This window comes from Puntigrus tetrazona, chromosome 14 (genome assembly GCF_018831695.1).
Source record: "Puntigrus tetrazona isolate hp1 chromosome 14, ASM1883169v1, whole genome shotgun sequence".
Lineage (NCBI taxonomy): Eukaryota > Metazoa > Chordata > Actinopteri > Cypriniformes > Cyprinidae > Puntigrus > Puntigrus tetrazona.
The window spans coordinates 25,594,566-25,610,627 of NC_056712.1; positions in this window are offsets into that span (position 1 = coordinate 25,594,566).

The following is a 16,062-nucleotide window of genomic DNA, read 5'->3' on the forward strand; positions in this document are numbered from 1 at the left end:
TACATTTAAGTGAAGCGGAGGTGAATTTTATATTACGTTTTTACCAATTCGCGATGCGTTTAAAACGCAATCTGCGCTTCATTTTGAAAGTAGCTCCTCAAACGGCCTTCCCCCCAAAAAATAATCTCATTTACACAAGCAAAACAAACATTAACACATGATCTGTACCTTGCATCAGGTTAGTCTCCATGGCAACCGCTGACTTTCACACGACGTTGAAAGGACCGGATACAAAAACGGTGCAATTGAGTATGTAAATTAGCATTAATTGTCATGCGAAAAGTGCTTTAATTGTGTTGAGCCTGGCCAGGGAGGTAGACGGAGCGGTGGGCAAACAGTAGCGAGCGGGTGAGTCGTGGATCGGTGACCGTCGCTTCTCACTCTGTTTGTTTGACGCGTGCCCTTATTCGTTTGATTTATAAGTGCTGCCTGTCAGCCCATTATCCTTGTAAACTACGACAAACAAACGCCTTTTATCTATGATTGATTCCGTTCATATGTGCCAGTCTAATTTTCACGCTCTCTCTGACTTTCACTCCTGCTCTCTGATAACATTCATTCATAGCTAGAACACACGCAAGCATACTGAAAATGCATTTCTGTTGTGATCCATCCAGATTGAGGCCCGTAGTGAAATCGCTCTCCATACGGCGTGTGTAAAACATCTTTCATCCGTTCATGTAGACAGTAATTCCTCCCCTGATGTTGCCGCCTAAGAGCGTCGCACAAGCGCGTCTGTGCAATCCTAACGGCATGATCTCATTCCTGATCAGCAGTAAACATGGCGCAACTGTCGTAGAGATATACCATTGATGTTTCCATGTGTCTCATTTGCATATAAGTGGCTTGTAGGTACTTCATTTCCAGTGGTTGGAATGTTTATGCACTGGCTAATGACACACTTTGCATTTGTGAAGATCAAAATGGTAGCGATAAACAAGGTGTATATATAAAATATATATTTTTTCCTAAAAAAGAAATTAACACAACAAGGTGCATTTTACTAGGCAATATTTTACATTATTAACATTTTTAATCAAATAAAGGCAGCACTAGTGAGCAGAAGCGAGTTGTTTTGAAATAATTATAATAATATTAATAATAATAAACACCACCATTTTAAATGGTAAAAAGTATATCTAAACACTTAAAATATGCAAAACAATAAAATTTATTTTGTAGCACTGGACAACATAATCTTAAAATAAAATAACACATTTGCAAACTAATGATGCAAATTATTCCTCCCTTATAATTTACTTTTATTTTCTTACAAAAAGACCTTTTTAGCCCCTTACTAATGTAAAACATGTAAGATTTCAAACGAAGCTTCTTTTTTAACAATATGTATTTCATAATATATAATGCAAAAAATAATTAATCCTAATTTATACCGGCCAGTATATTTCTCTGTCTTCAGGCATGTTTGTGTGAGTTTACTTTAGCATGTTTGTGTGAGTTCCCAGATGGCCCCCTCCCCTTGTTAGAAATGGCCAGTGGCCCAGCTGGGCTAGCATAGATGCTTTGAGGGTGTGCAGAGAAGTGATAGACACACACCAGTGGCTGCAAGTGTTGCAGAACTCGAGAGGAATGAGAGAACAGGATAAAAAGGTAACTCTTCACACCAAACACCACCCTGAAAATACTCACAGCACCATGTATTTCCACCATTCATCATACCTAAGCAAACGTTGCAAAAAAAAACATCTCTGAAAACTACACTTACTCCACGTGGCGTCCAGCTACTGTGGTTTGAGATGATAAATTGAACATACGTGTTGTAATAAATCTGCTCAAATGACTTTTTTCTAGTCTGATTTTCTGTCTAATGTAGATCGAAATGGTACTTTTTTTTTGGTACGCTTGCGTCATTACGGTTGCAGATGTTTATCCCTGCAACGAGCAACGGCAAAATGGATGGATAACTTTGCTTGCTCAGCTCGCCTTACATTTGTACTTTGGATTTTGACCACCACAGCATGGCACATGAGTCTATTTGTCACCAATGTAATGCAAAGGTTCAAAAGAACGTGGGATTCAATTTCTGCTGAAGGCACGTGAAAATGAGATACACACTCTCTCTTGCTTGCAGTGCATCAGTCACGCTTGTCAGGACAGAGAGTGAGAAAACAAATACTTCTGATCAATTGATATGTCACTTAGCGTGGTTGTGTTTTCATTAGAAGCGAACCGTGCCTTTAAAGGGTTAGTTCACCCAAAAATGAAGATTAGGCTAGGTGTATGTGACCTTCGTCTTTTAGACAAATGCGATCAGAGTATTAAAAATTGTCCTGTTTGCTGTCAACAGTTCAGAACGCATTAAATAAAGTGCACACAAATGTAATAAAATGTCTCTCACATGGTTCCGGAGGTGAATAAAAGGAGTTCTTTAGCCAATCTATGCTTTTTTGTAGCAGAAGCGTGCAGACAGATGATATAGGACTTAGGCATCTGGGAAATGTAGGAGCAAAGGAAACAAAGTTAGTGAACAGCGTTTTGTTTTGTTCTCGGTCACGTTCGTCACTAATCGCGCAACATATACGTCTTGTGTCATCTGCCGGGACGCCTTCGACATATGAAGATACCAGAAGTGAAAGAAAAGAGTGTATTACGTTAGTGTTTATTACAAAACATAGATATTTACCTTGCAAAGCTGCATGGATTCATTACAGGGGGCCTTTATTCACCCCCCGGAGCCATGTAGGGGATATTTTATTATAGATGCGCACACTTTATTTAACATCTTCTGAACTGTTGACAACCAACACCAGTTAACTCCCATGAAAAGGCTTGGAGGGGCAGGGACAATATTTTACATAACTCCAATTGGATTTATCTGAAAGAAGAAAGTCACATACACCTAGGATGCTTCAAGGGTGAATAAAACAACCTATTTTTTGGGAGGGGATGAACTAACCCTTTGAGCTTGAGACGATTTTAGCATCATTTTAACAATCCAATGAGATCTTCGTGGAGCATGGATCTAGTAAACTTGGCTACGATGTGTTTAGACTGTACAATGATGACACCTATCCACTAGATACGAAATCATGCATGTTTCTATAGAAGAATAAAACATCATCAGCACGCGGTAGCGGCAAACAAAGAGCACGGAAAAGGTTGAGGCATTTGAAAGAGGAGAGCTTGAGGTAAGCAGGTTTTAGCACCACGTCGCATTGATTTTGTGTGTCGTTTTCATTGGTTGGTCAGTAAACGAGGACCATACCAACAAACTCACTGTGCGATATACCGGCTATCTTTTCGGTTGCAAGACCGTGACAACGACCATCTTTGAACCTCTCACTGTATGAAACAGGACCACCAGAAGCCAAAGGATTAACGCGATTGTTTCACGATGCCAATCTTTCATCTGGAACGACTGAAAATCATAGTGTGTTTTGGGATTTAGTTTGCTTGAACTGCACCCCACACTTTTTCATCAGACTCAGGTGTTCACCTTCTTTACCCAAAACCAATCAAACTCAGGGGAAAAAAGAACGAAATGAAAGAACACTGGTTCCAATAAAAGACTGGACCCCACTGACTTTCATTGTATGGACAAAAAAAATATCTTCTTTTCCACTGGAATTAAGTCATAAAATGTACACTGACGGGAAGGTGTGTATATAATACACTATCCCTTTAAAGGTGAGAGTGTGATTAAATAATAGCAAAAGCATTCACATTCACACTTTGTGGGTAGATAAATGTTGCGTAATGAAGCATGGCTCATTTGCTTACTCCCTGCATGGCCGCATTAGATTAGGCAAAAAGCTTGTTCCGGTGCCTTAGTGGTAGTTACAGTAAAAATATTTGATATATCTTTTTTTCCCTCAGCATTCTGTTCCACTGTAATGTGACTGATGACATTGGCAAAAGCAGCAAGCTCGAGATAGAGTGTGCACAGAATGTAGATGAATGCGAACGGGAAATGTGTGCAGTGCATGTGTGTGGGAGAGAGAGAGGGAGAAAGAGAGAACGGCATGGAGTCGCTGCATGGATTTAATGCTAGTATCCATCACCCTCTACACAAAGTATGTGGGGGAGTGTAAGGGGCTTTAAGAGGTTATTACACACGCTCTTTCCCACTGTAGGGACCAAACACACTCGGAGTCCAACCTCCAGCAAAGATGGATCACACCGACTTATCTCGTCTGAAATAAAAACCAAACAAGCACTTCATCTTCCAGCATAAAACCAAAACCACGCTGCGCACAGTAAACTCTAATGCCGGTCAGCATGCGGTGCAGGAAGCAATACATCTGCTCTGCTGTAAATACAGTAGCTGTATCTCGACTCAATGTGTGACCAAGCTATAGAGGGATGTATGAAATGTGTGGGTTGATGTATTGATGCTTTTTATGCAAATAGCCATCTTTATTGTCGAGATGCACAATATAGAGGATCAGTACCATCAGCTATCAGACAACGTTTTATATTTTTAAGTCTTGGCAGATACTAGATTTTTTTTTTTTTTTATAGCACATGCTAATTTCCCCAAACTTTACGTCTAATGCTGATTTCAATTCCACGTAAAAAAGAGAAAAGAAACGGCAAAACAAAAACATTTTATTTAGTCCAAAAATTAAATATACTTTTATTTTAAATTCACAATGTTGTGTTGCCTAAATTTTATTTTAAATAGATTTTTTTTCTTTATTTCTCTTTCTTTCTTTCCCATATAAAATTGTGTTTTTAGTTTATGTAAGTATTATAGAGTATTGATTATCAGTTAATAATTGGGACACTGGTATCTGCCAAAACTAATGTTTTAATTTAAAAAATAAAAAGATTTAATAATGCTGTTAAATGTTGGTTTTTCAAATCTCCAAATAACCATTTTTGATACTGTGTGTTTTAATGTTGTGAATCCTACCAGGGTTCCTTTAGTGTCATTGAGATATTATAATTCTATTCATGTATAATTAGTTTTGTATTTTGTCTTGTATTTTAATTTGAAACCTTTATTATTATTATTATTATTATTTTGTTAAATTGTTAGCTTTTATTTCCAGTAACAATTTTATTATCCTTTATCATTTTTTTTTTTTCAGTTCAACAGATATATCGCTATAATATCTCAGATCCCTACATTCACTTGTTGCACGTAAAACTGTTAATTTCTGAATAGTTTATTTATACTTAAAATTCCACACTAAAATTTATCAGTATTGACCATGATCTCCTTAAAGGCTTTCTTTATAGGAATGGCGCTTAGTGAACTCTGTAGAGTGATATTTATTTAATATGAACAGCTTCAAGTTAGCAGGCTTCATACGTTAGCGTTTGAATGGAGACCACATCCGTGCACCCGGAGAGCAATACTGTAAGTGATTGAGTGTGTGTTCAAGTCAGTGTGAGTGAGAAGCTTTCCTCTCTCCTCTGGCCAGTTCTCTCCCATGAGCAACACGAGTCAACAGAGCTGTTGCTATGGCAGCAAAGGTGAAACACAGTGGTGCTGGTTGTTGGTGATGGTGTGTGTGTGTGTATGTGAGAAATCGATGGCTCACTGCTCTCTGCCTCTCAAATTCTCCTTTGGCTGATCTCTCAGCCTGTAAATCCCATGCGTGCTGGCTGGCCTCACCCTTATCCACACACGCACCCCCAGACGAGCGCCGGTTGGGAGACCAGATTATAGAGATTTATCGGCCATTTGTAACATTTTTTTTATTCCTTATATAAATGCAGCAGTCATAAATTGTTAACATTTGGTAGTTTCCCCTAAACATGTTTATTTATGAAGACTTGATGTTTCTTCTGTGATTTTAGGTGGATTCTGACACATAAAAAAAACCAAAAACATTGTATTATATTATATATCATAACTCTCACTGAAACATACAACGATTAATGAATATTCTATTGAATATTCTGTATTATTTTGTCTAAATAAAAATATTAAAATAAGATGCTTCTTTAAATAAATGTTGCTTTAAGAATAGGTATTTATTTTGAGATCTCCTAAAGATTAAATTTAATGGTGTTATTGCATTTTTCATGTTTTTAAAGACATTTTAAAGACAGCAATATATGAGGGCAAAGGTGACATGAAATTAGGATGAACAATTAAATATCGAATATCGAACGATACAACAAAATAACCAATATGGTCACAATGCGCCGTGCATCCTCTGAAAAGGAAATAAAGAAAGCAAATAAACCAAATCCACGAACAGTCAAAGGACTGGAGGAGGTCAAACGCAAGAAGGCTTAACTCTGAAGATATGATCCTACAGCAAAAAAAAAAAATCACTCCATATCAACATTCATAGATACATATGTGATGTCTGACTGAGCTTATACGCTTTTCCGGTGTTGTCAATATACAGTAATAGGCTCACAGAGATTACTTTTTGCTTTGGTGTGACAAGTGTGACTCCTATAAAGATGAAAATCCCTATTCTCTCTGCTGAAATAATACTGTTGTTTCCTAAAATCATAGCAAGCAATATGTTGTCCCTTTCTGTTCTCATAAATCAGTTTTTTTTTGCTGGGCATTTGAGGTAGCAAACCATTGGATGACGTTCCTCGGAGCAAAAGATCATCAAATGCAATTAACTACATCCTGTCGGCTTCACTCTCAGAAAAACAAGCAGTACCACTTCCATTTCTCAACCTATTCTTCATCAGAGGAGACAGCTTGCAAAACCAGTGAGAAATCACACAATCTAGTGACAGTAAACTCTCAAATAATATACCACACTTTTAAAATGCTCTCCTGCAGCCTTGAGATAAAGAACCTAAGGAACCTGTAATTTTGTTTCCCTGTTTTCCCTTTCATATGTGAGGTGGCTTGTTGAAAATATCTTTAGAAAGTCTTCTGTTGAGAAAAATGACTGGCTATATGGATGGATGCACGGATGAATAGGAGTTATAGTTATTTACAAAAAGGATTTGAATGGACACTGAATGTTTTGATTGGAGGCCACAAGGAACATAATAACTGATGCCAATCTTCTTTTTGCTGGATCTGTTTTCTCTCTATTTCTCCTACACAAGTGAAGTGAAAAACAATGAAATCTAAATTGTGTCTCAATGTGCAGCCAATAACCAAATGTAATAACTTTATAAAAGAAGTCTTTCCAAAGAGTCTTATTTGCCATCAACAATTCAACTCAAAGCATACAAAGCAATATAAAACGTCTATTTTTACATTTAAATTATTAATTTAAATACATTTAATTTACTTACAAAATATATTTAGTGCTGTGAAAAATGTGACATACATTTGGGTTTTATAAATTAAAAATAATGCTAGCAATTCTGATGCTCTTCTGATGCAATTCTTGTGATACTGACGATCTGTTGAGATGACTGAAAATACTGACACCAATTATGTTTAGTTTTTTTTTTTTTGTAATTAGTACTTATTTTGAAAATAATTGCACAAAATATATTTACAGTGGGGGGAAACTCATTTAAACAGAGAGAGCTGATAGAGGCAAGGCAATGTCACCGGATGTGACATTTATGTAAATATCATAAGTATAACAATATTGTAAATTATACAAGATTATAACTTATAATAACTTTGAAAACGTAATAACACCGATTAGTTTTAATTAAACAACTGATTAAACCTATAGCAATAAGTTCACTTCAATTAAAAGTTATTTAACGTAAAGGTAAATGACTATAGCCTAATTAATCATTTATTTACAGGGGAAATCCATTTAATCAAGGCATCCGTTTCAGCATCGGTGATGCTGTCTCTTTTAAATAATATTCCCACATCCTCCATAATTTGTAGATTCGATGTGAAATATATTATGCGGTCAATCACTAAAATTACAGAAACCTGCATGTTTTGTTTTTTGTTTTTTTTTTTTTTTTTTTAAAGAATTTGACAGCTTTTAATAAATTATATATAAATGTAAAAACCTGAAAATTAAAAGATTAATTCCCTCCCATTTTCTTACAAATTTAGTCTGAGCTGCCCCAGGCACCAATAATCAATTGTAAAGGTTTAAGGAGCTTCCCTATTCCCAGCTTATGTATTTTTAAAGCAATGTCCTCCACTATCTCTTTTTTCACTTCTCTTGGCTCTTTGCCATTCAACGCATGTGTCCTCCCAGTCCCTTGGACCTTTCTCACTCCATACTTAAGAGCAAATTCCCACTAGTGCAACACTCACAATAGAGAGCCATCTATTTGATGAAAGAGACCCATCCAGACAGCGATACCCAGCTGTGTCTGAATGTCTAATCCCACTGTGAGTGATCCCTCCTGGGTGCTCGGGCACTCCCTTGCCTTCCATTCTTCAGTGTCCTCCAACACCCAATCTCTCTTTGTCTGGTGCATCCCGTGCCGCATAAGAGGAATCTGTCAGAATGACAAACAACAGGTTTTTTTTTTTTTTTTATATACTCAGGTGTGAGTGAAGACCACGGAGCAGAGCAGAAGCAACGATACAGAAATAAAACGTGAGCGATGTGGGCTTGATTTAAGATTGGCTCAGTGCTTCTCTTGAATTATTTATTTATTTATTTACTTCCAGTGGCACTGATCTGCATTCTTCACCGAGGGCCGGGACGCTTTTCAGACAGCGCTGCCATGTGTTCCGCTGTGCCCGAAAGATGAAAAGCACGCCGTTTCCTAAGCTATCCGTGGCCTTTCTTTTACAAACAACTACATCGGACCTGAACCCATTCCATCACTTTACGCACCTAAACCGATTTCGACTTTTCAGAGCCACACGAGGCTTTGGAGACGTGTTAAAGGGGTCATTGAAACACCATGTATTTGTTTATCCTCTTGCCAAGCGCACCGGCAAGAACACTGACCTTGGCCAGAAATAATGACTACAAACCAACACGTATCAGTCTCGCGTGTGCTTGCAGGTACTGAGCTGGGAAATTGAAACCGATCGTAACAATAAGTGCAACTCACAGCGTGAAGATTGTTAGCTTGCCTGCTTCGCTTTTAGCTCTCTCTCGCGTTTGATTCGGGTCTTGCCTAACCTACTGGAGACCTGATGTGTTCCTCGCTTGCTTGTTTTGTGTGCACGATTGAATTAATATTTTCTCTGGAGATTTTCGCAGTGACCCGTAATGCTGTAACCGAGCGCCGATTGTCTCCTTGGCTCTCGTTATGGATCCGCCGCACACTATTTAAGCAGATAGCGTGCCACCTCGTTCACCCATTACAGAGCCTGCCCACACACGCATGCAAACATTCACAAACCTCGTGAACCTTCGAATGGCAGGCTGGGAAACGCTCCTGGGTTTGCGTTTGAGCTCTGCCCACTGCCGAGCGAGACCTGACCTCCTGAAGCAGTGGAGGATTAGTATCTTGATATTCCTTCCAATGCTCTTTCCTGCCAGGCATCGGCTGCGGGTCAGCCTGGCCCTCACTTCTGTTCTTTCCCACTGTCCATCAGAGAACTACAAAAGCTTCTAAGGGATGTCGTGGAGAAAGAGCGAAGGAGAAGGAGGAATAAAGGCTGCCGAGCTAATAGTGTGATAGCAAAAAAAAAAAAAAAAAGTACAGTTTGAAAGTGCAATTATAAGGAGGAGATCTAGTGAACGGTTCTTAAATAGACATTTAGTAATGCCCTTAACATCAATTATGTTACATTAATTAGATGTTTTCTTCTTGTATCGATCGGCGGCTATTATGCTTGTATGTACAATAACTGTAATAGCTTCTTCCTGCGATTGTGTTACAGAAATCTATTGCAAATTAAAGCTTTGTGGGGAAAATCAATACTCGAGCATATGATCCGAAAGCTGCTTTTCACTCTGATAAAAGTGCTAGTTAACTTGGCACTGATTGAAGCCAGGGGCAAATTTTGTAAGAACTAGCACAGTAACAGTACTGACTGAGGATATTTTTTTGTTATTATTGAAGCTAATATGGAACAGGAGGTAATCTGATCTCAATTCTGAAAGATGCTTTGAGCACACAGGAGGCAGACCATCTGTAAGGATATATTACCTAAATAAAAGAGCTATGCTCACAAAAAAAAAAAAAAAAAAAAAAAAAAAAAAAAAAAAAAAAAAAAAAAAAGTTGCCATTCAGCCATTCAGAAATTTTCAGTATAGATGGACTGTCAAGAGCACCGTCTTCTCCATCCAGGTTCACCTTGTCAAAAGTTATTAAAATAATGCAACTAAATAATTTTGACTTTAAATAAGCAACTAAAAGTAATTTGAAACATTAAAAAATACAAATGTACAAAATAATAGAGATTAAGATAAATGATCAATATTTTAGTGCATATTCTTTAGTACAGCTTGACAATAAAGCGAACAAAAATACAAATATAAGACAACATCCTTTATTTTTTATATAATATAGAATCAACTGCATTTTTCAATAACCATTAAAACCAATGCCAGTATCAAGAGATCTGGTCTACAAATTACCAATATTTGATATTATGATAATTTCCATGCTTAAATTTAGAGATGCACCGGTGCTAAAACTAAAGTTTATATCAATAACCAATTAATGACAGATATAAAAAATATACCATTTCATCTAATGCAAAATAAATTAATGCTTTATTTCAGGGTCTCATAAATTGCTGCTGATTAGCATGCATATTGCAAGAATCTTTGCCATTTATTAGTAGGGATTAAGTGCATATTAATGCCTCATTTTACATTTCTAGTCCTATCAATACCTAAATTTACCAACTACCTTACTACCTATTAATAAGCAGCAAATTAGGAAGTTATTGAGGGGAAAGTCGTAATTAATAGTGAGTAAGTGTTCCCTAAAATGTTACAGAAAATAAAGCACTAAAAATTTAAGTACATTTTTTTAAAATGCCACAGGTGAAATTCAACAAAGTACAATAAGAGATGTAAGAGCCTACATAGTTAAATATTCTAAATTATATGTTATATTACACAACTATATAAAGTAAATCATCCGATAACCATTACAGTTTGATGTAATGCTATTTAATGTTGCAAGCAAATAAAAATTATAGTAAATATACTATATTTTAATGAAAATTAAAATATTCTTACAATACATTGATTCCGTTTGTCTACCTATCTACCTGTCTACCCATCTTCAACATGGGTGTAGTATAAACTATCCAGTGAACGAGGGTGAAAAGCAGAGTGATATATCTAGGAAAAATAAAGCAAAAAACAAACAGAGAAGACATGAGCCCAAGAGGACAAAAGGGACGCCAAGAGAGATGAAATGTAGCAATTGAGAGTAAGACTCTATTTGAAAGACACCAAGATAGCGACTAACAGACATAGAAAAAGAAAGGGAGATAGAGAAAGTGATGGGGAGAGAGGTGGCTTTCATCCAGGCAAACCTGGCCAGACAGGAACTGGAGTGGTGAGCACTAGGAGCTCCAGCAACCTGGCCCTTTTCATCTCTTCATCAGGAGGGTTCAAAGCCACAGGCGAGCCTTTGATTCCATCACTGCCACAGCTCCCTTGATGTGGAAATCTAAATTTCACTGAATTGAAAAAGGAGGGGGAAAAGGGGGTGACACATTACACCATATGAAGAAATAAATGTGCTCTTCGCCGCCCCAGAGCTGGTGCTAATGACACGGCACAGAAAGGAGGAAGGTGGGGGACAAAAAAAAAGAGCCAGAGGAACAATCTATAAATGATACGTCGTCAAATGCTGAATATGTATCACTACTGTGGCAAAGCCGGTTACCGTATACATTCACACAGCATTACTAAACGGTTTCTCAGTCCTGTTTGTGATGTATACACTGTAAAGGAAAAACTATTGGTAGCTGTGGTTCCCAGCATAACTTCGTAAAAAACTACAGATAAACTGTAAACACATTACGGTATAAAACTGTAATTTACAAACAAGAAAAACTGAATGTTAACCAGTAAATTTAACAACGCACACTGCTATTCAAATTCGTTTTGTACCTTTAACATACTGACATCCACCATAATAGTGCAGGTGATAAAAGAGAACGCCACATGAAGAATCAAAGCTCATCGCAAGTAGCTCAGAAGTAAATACTAATATATAGAAGGAGCACAGAGTCATTCATGCAAACGACACTTAAATAACGCAATAAACATTCATTAAACAACAGTTCAGCTGTAGAAGAGAATGACAACTGAATCTATAGCCAAAATGACCCCCCCTAAATTAACTTACTGAAAGTAACACAATGTATTAGAATTCTGAGGTATAAAGGCTAAAAATAGTTTAGCAGACACTTTTATGCCAAGTGACTTACAGACAACAGAAGCAAATCAAAACCAACAAAAGTGAAAGAACATGTAAACGCTATGACAAGTCTGCAATGCACACAGCATTAAAAAAAAATAGATATAATATAGAAAAATAAACTCTCTTTAAGAAACAAGTAGATAGAAGGTAAATTAATAAAGCTAGTGTTAGACAAAATATATTTTTTAATTTACATATTTATTCTTTAACACTAGCGTTACTTATATTCTATCTACTTGTTATATTCTTATATACTTCTATTTATAAACATAAGACAGATATATAAAATAGAATTAGAATAGGTAGAGAGTTAGAGAGTCAAATAAAGACGGAAGAGATGTTTTTTTAGCCATTTCTTAAAGATGGCTAAGGATTCAGCTGAGCTGGACAAACAATTAATAAAATAATAATAAAAAAAATCTATAATCTTTATTTACAACTTCTAGAAAATTATGAACATTTGAGCGTGACTTAGTAACATCTATATTATATTATTAGCAAAGTCATACAAATGTATGAACTGATAAAACAAATATATTGAAAGCAGATGTATATTGAAAGATGTCTGCCAAATGCATAAATGTAAATCAGCATTAGTCACTTATAATAAGATTTTTAACTTTTAGGTTATGAAAAATGGTAGCGAATTACTACTGCATGGTTGAAGAGTGAGAAAGTGTATGGCCAGAGAAGGAAAAAAATTCAGCAAGCTAGAGATTTTGGCCAAATATCTGAGTAGATGTAAACAGCAGGAGCGACCCTCATTAGTTAAGATTAAAAAATAAATCCTTAAAAAAATGTCTTAATATTTACTATCATTATCACTATGGTTACAGGCATTCCTCGAGGCTAAGTTTTTTGATCCGCTTTTATTTTACAAACCACAGTTTGACATATGAATGCCGCTTAAACTGCTTTGACTATCTCCATATTTTAATTAACATTATCAATCAGCATTATTTTTGCTTTTTGTTTAGTTTCAGCCTGCTTTTCTCCCTCTTATTCTCACGCGACCCTCTGTCACTATAAAAATAGATTGATTTTAGAAGCTCTTTATAACATGCCTCTCTCCCCATCTGATAAGAGATGAAGGTTTTATTGGCAAAAGATAGATCCCATCTGTCTTCAACTGCTTAATCATACCCCCTCTACACTCTGAAATGTCTATAAATGAAAGCGTCATTTTACAGTGACCTTAGACTCCGTTCTGGCTTTTCTGAAGGTCAGCAATATTTCTCCAACTCTTAAAGTCAAATATTTCCAGTTATATCCTTAGCCTTTAGAAAGGTTACATAAATGCATGCTGCTTTTAAAGTCTAAACATTCGAATAGAGCAGGAAGCTAGTGTAGTCATATGCCATTCAGTCTCTTACCTACATTTTGCTCTTAAACCAGAGTCGATAAACATTAATGACCACTATTGGTCAAAGAAGACAGTTGGAAACGGTTAGAACAAACCTGAGAAACTCAACAAATGCCCAGAGGAACCTAACAGTAGGCGATCTCCCCACAAGTGCAGTTACTTCGGAAGGATCAATGAAACAGAATCACTTGAAAACCGCAGCAAAGTGCTCAGAAACTATTGAAAAATCTCTAACGCCTTTCAACAAGAGGATGTGTCTTGTAGTCAGGTTATAGGACTGTAGTTGTGGATTCCAAACAATGTAATAATGAAGAGATCTATGAAGCACAATAACAAAGTTTTGAAACTTCATCCTGCGCCAGAGCATTGCAATAATCAGGGAGGCAATTATTGGATCTGGCTTGGAAAAACAAAACAAATTGGAACAGGTGCGTCTGCTTTTTCTCAAGGCCAAGACGGTGACTGAAAAGAAGATTTGTGTAGTAAACTAATTAACAATGAATATTCCACCCACCTTCAAGCGACGCTTACTTTTCAATGCATTGAATGTGGTTTCTTTTTTCCACCCTGATGCATTTACAGGAGAAAGAGCTTCTGTTCTATATGTGGAAAAAAGTAAATAAAATAAAAATCTCTGCTAATTACTGAGGGACAGTGACAAATTTCATGATGCTCCTGATGTCTGCCTACTGAAATCCATGAATAAATAACCGTAAATAAATACCCTTAGTGCATATATGATTAGACAAATATACAGCATATATCTTCACAGACTTTTCTAGGTTTTTGTGCCTCATTTTCCATGTGCTTGTTGCCTATAAGTTATTATAACTAAAATAACTATGCACTTGTTGGTATTAGTAGGAAACTGTGCATCTCTAAAAGAGCGAGAGGACAAAAGACCAAACAACTCTCAGCAGCGGACGTAAAGGCACAGACCAAATCAGAAAACTGCCCATTGCAGCAAAGTACCAGAACAAAAGAAATACAATCCCCAAGATCACTGTAACTGTAGAGCGCTTCAGGCTTTGGTTTACTGCAACCTAACCAAATTTCAGAGCCAGCTGTGATACTGGATCTCATCACTGACACTTCTTAATGTGACTTGTCCTCTGCTGCACTAGAGGTAATATATCATCAGGATTGTCTATGTCTACAGATAGCAGAAGAGATTTTTTCTGCTTTAAACTACAACACCCAATTTCCTCTTTAAATGGCTGTGCTGTAAGGTGAACCCTCATGTGCTCCTCACGGGGAATAAAACGCTCAGAGAGAAAGTTAGACCTCTTCATGTCACAACAAGGAATTGAACCTCACATATGGGGGAAATCAATAATTCTTCATTAAGCTCCACTTATAGAATTCATTTTTAAGAGTCATTCTGTTGTAGTACGAGATGATATTTAGTGTAATGTTCAATGAAAGGCTGACATTTTTCAAATGACCGCTTAGGAGTGGTCGGACCTGCTTGTAACAGCATGAGACAGCATGAAATATAGACCGACCAAGTTTTACTGTGAATGGGCTCATGCTTCACTAACTTTATGTGGACCTTGATGCAATCACGGTGCTGCCTATTTCAAGTCACTCTTATCATCATTCTCAAGGGAGCTTCCCATCTCATTGAAATCTGCTTTGTGAAATGAGTGCAGAGCACCTGACTGAAAAAGCTCATTAACTGACCTTTAAAACTGACTTCTCACTGCTGCCTTTTAGAAAAACCGCAAATACTGAATCATGTCAGTATTTTGACATTGAGGGTAAAAGTCAGCTTTGTCACTGCCAAAGCAGACCATCAGATGACCTAAAGCAGATAATGTGCATTCTTTGACTATTCTCTGACTATTAAGTGAAAGAACAAACCTGGCTGGTTGTCATCATCTCAGCAACTATAAAGTTTTGAATCAAAAGTCCAATTACACAAATGTGTATTTTCTATATAGCAGTGGTTTTGTGTGTTTGTTTCAAAAGCCTAGTACAAGTGTTCTTAATTGTTAAATAAGATGACTTTTTCTAATCTAAATCCTAATCTTCACATTTCACTTAGTTTGTGTAAATCCATATGGGATTTAGAGTATATATGTAATGATGATTTAGAGACTTTCAGGTCCATTTGCAGCTTTTATTAACATGGGTAAACAGGCACACAGAGATCAATCTTCGGCCTCAGGTGTGTCACAGAATATCCAAATCATAAACAGTTACCAGGCTAGGGTCGGGGCAGGCGACAGACAGAGACACAGTGGGTAAATCAGGCAGGCAAGGTCAAGGAGGCAGACAGCAATCTATCAGTAATCGGTAATCAGTCCAGACTAATACAATGGGAATCAGCAGTAGGAAAGAAACACTCAGAATGATAGCCACTGCAAATCAAGACTTCACAACTACTACACAAGGGAACGCTGCTATAAAAGTTGGGAATACCTGGACCCGTGATTAGTCCTAGGTATGGGGTATATGGGAAATGGACACCATGAATTAGTAAATTGTTAGTGTGGGGTCTAGAATGTCCTGTGAGCTTA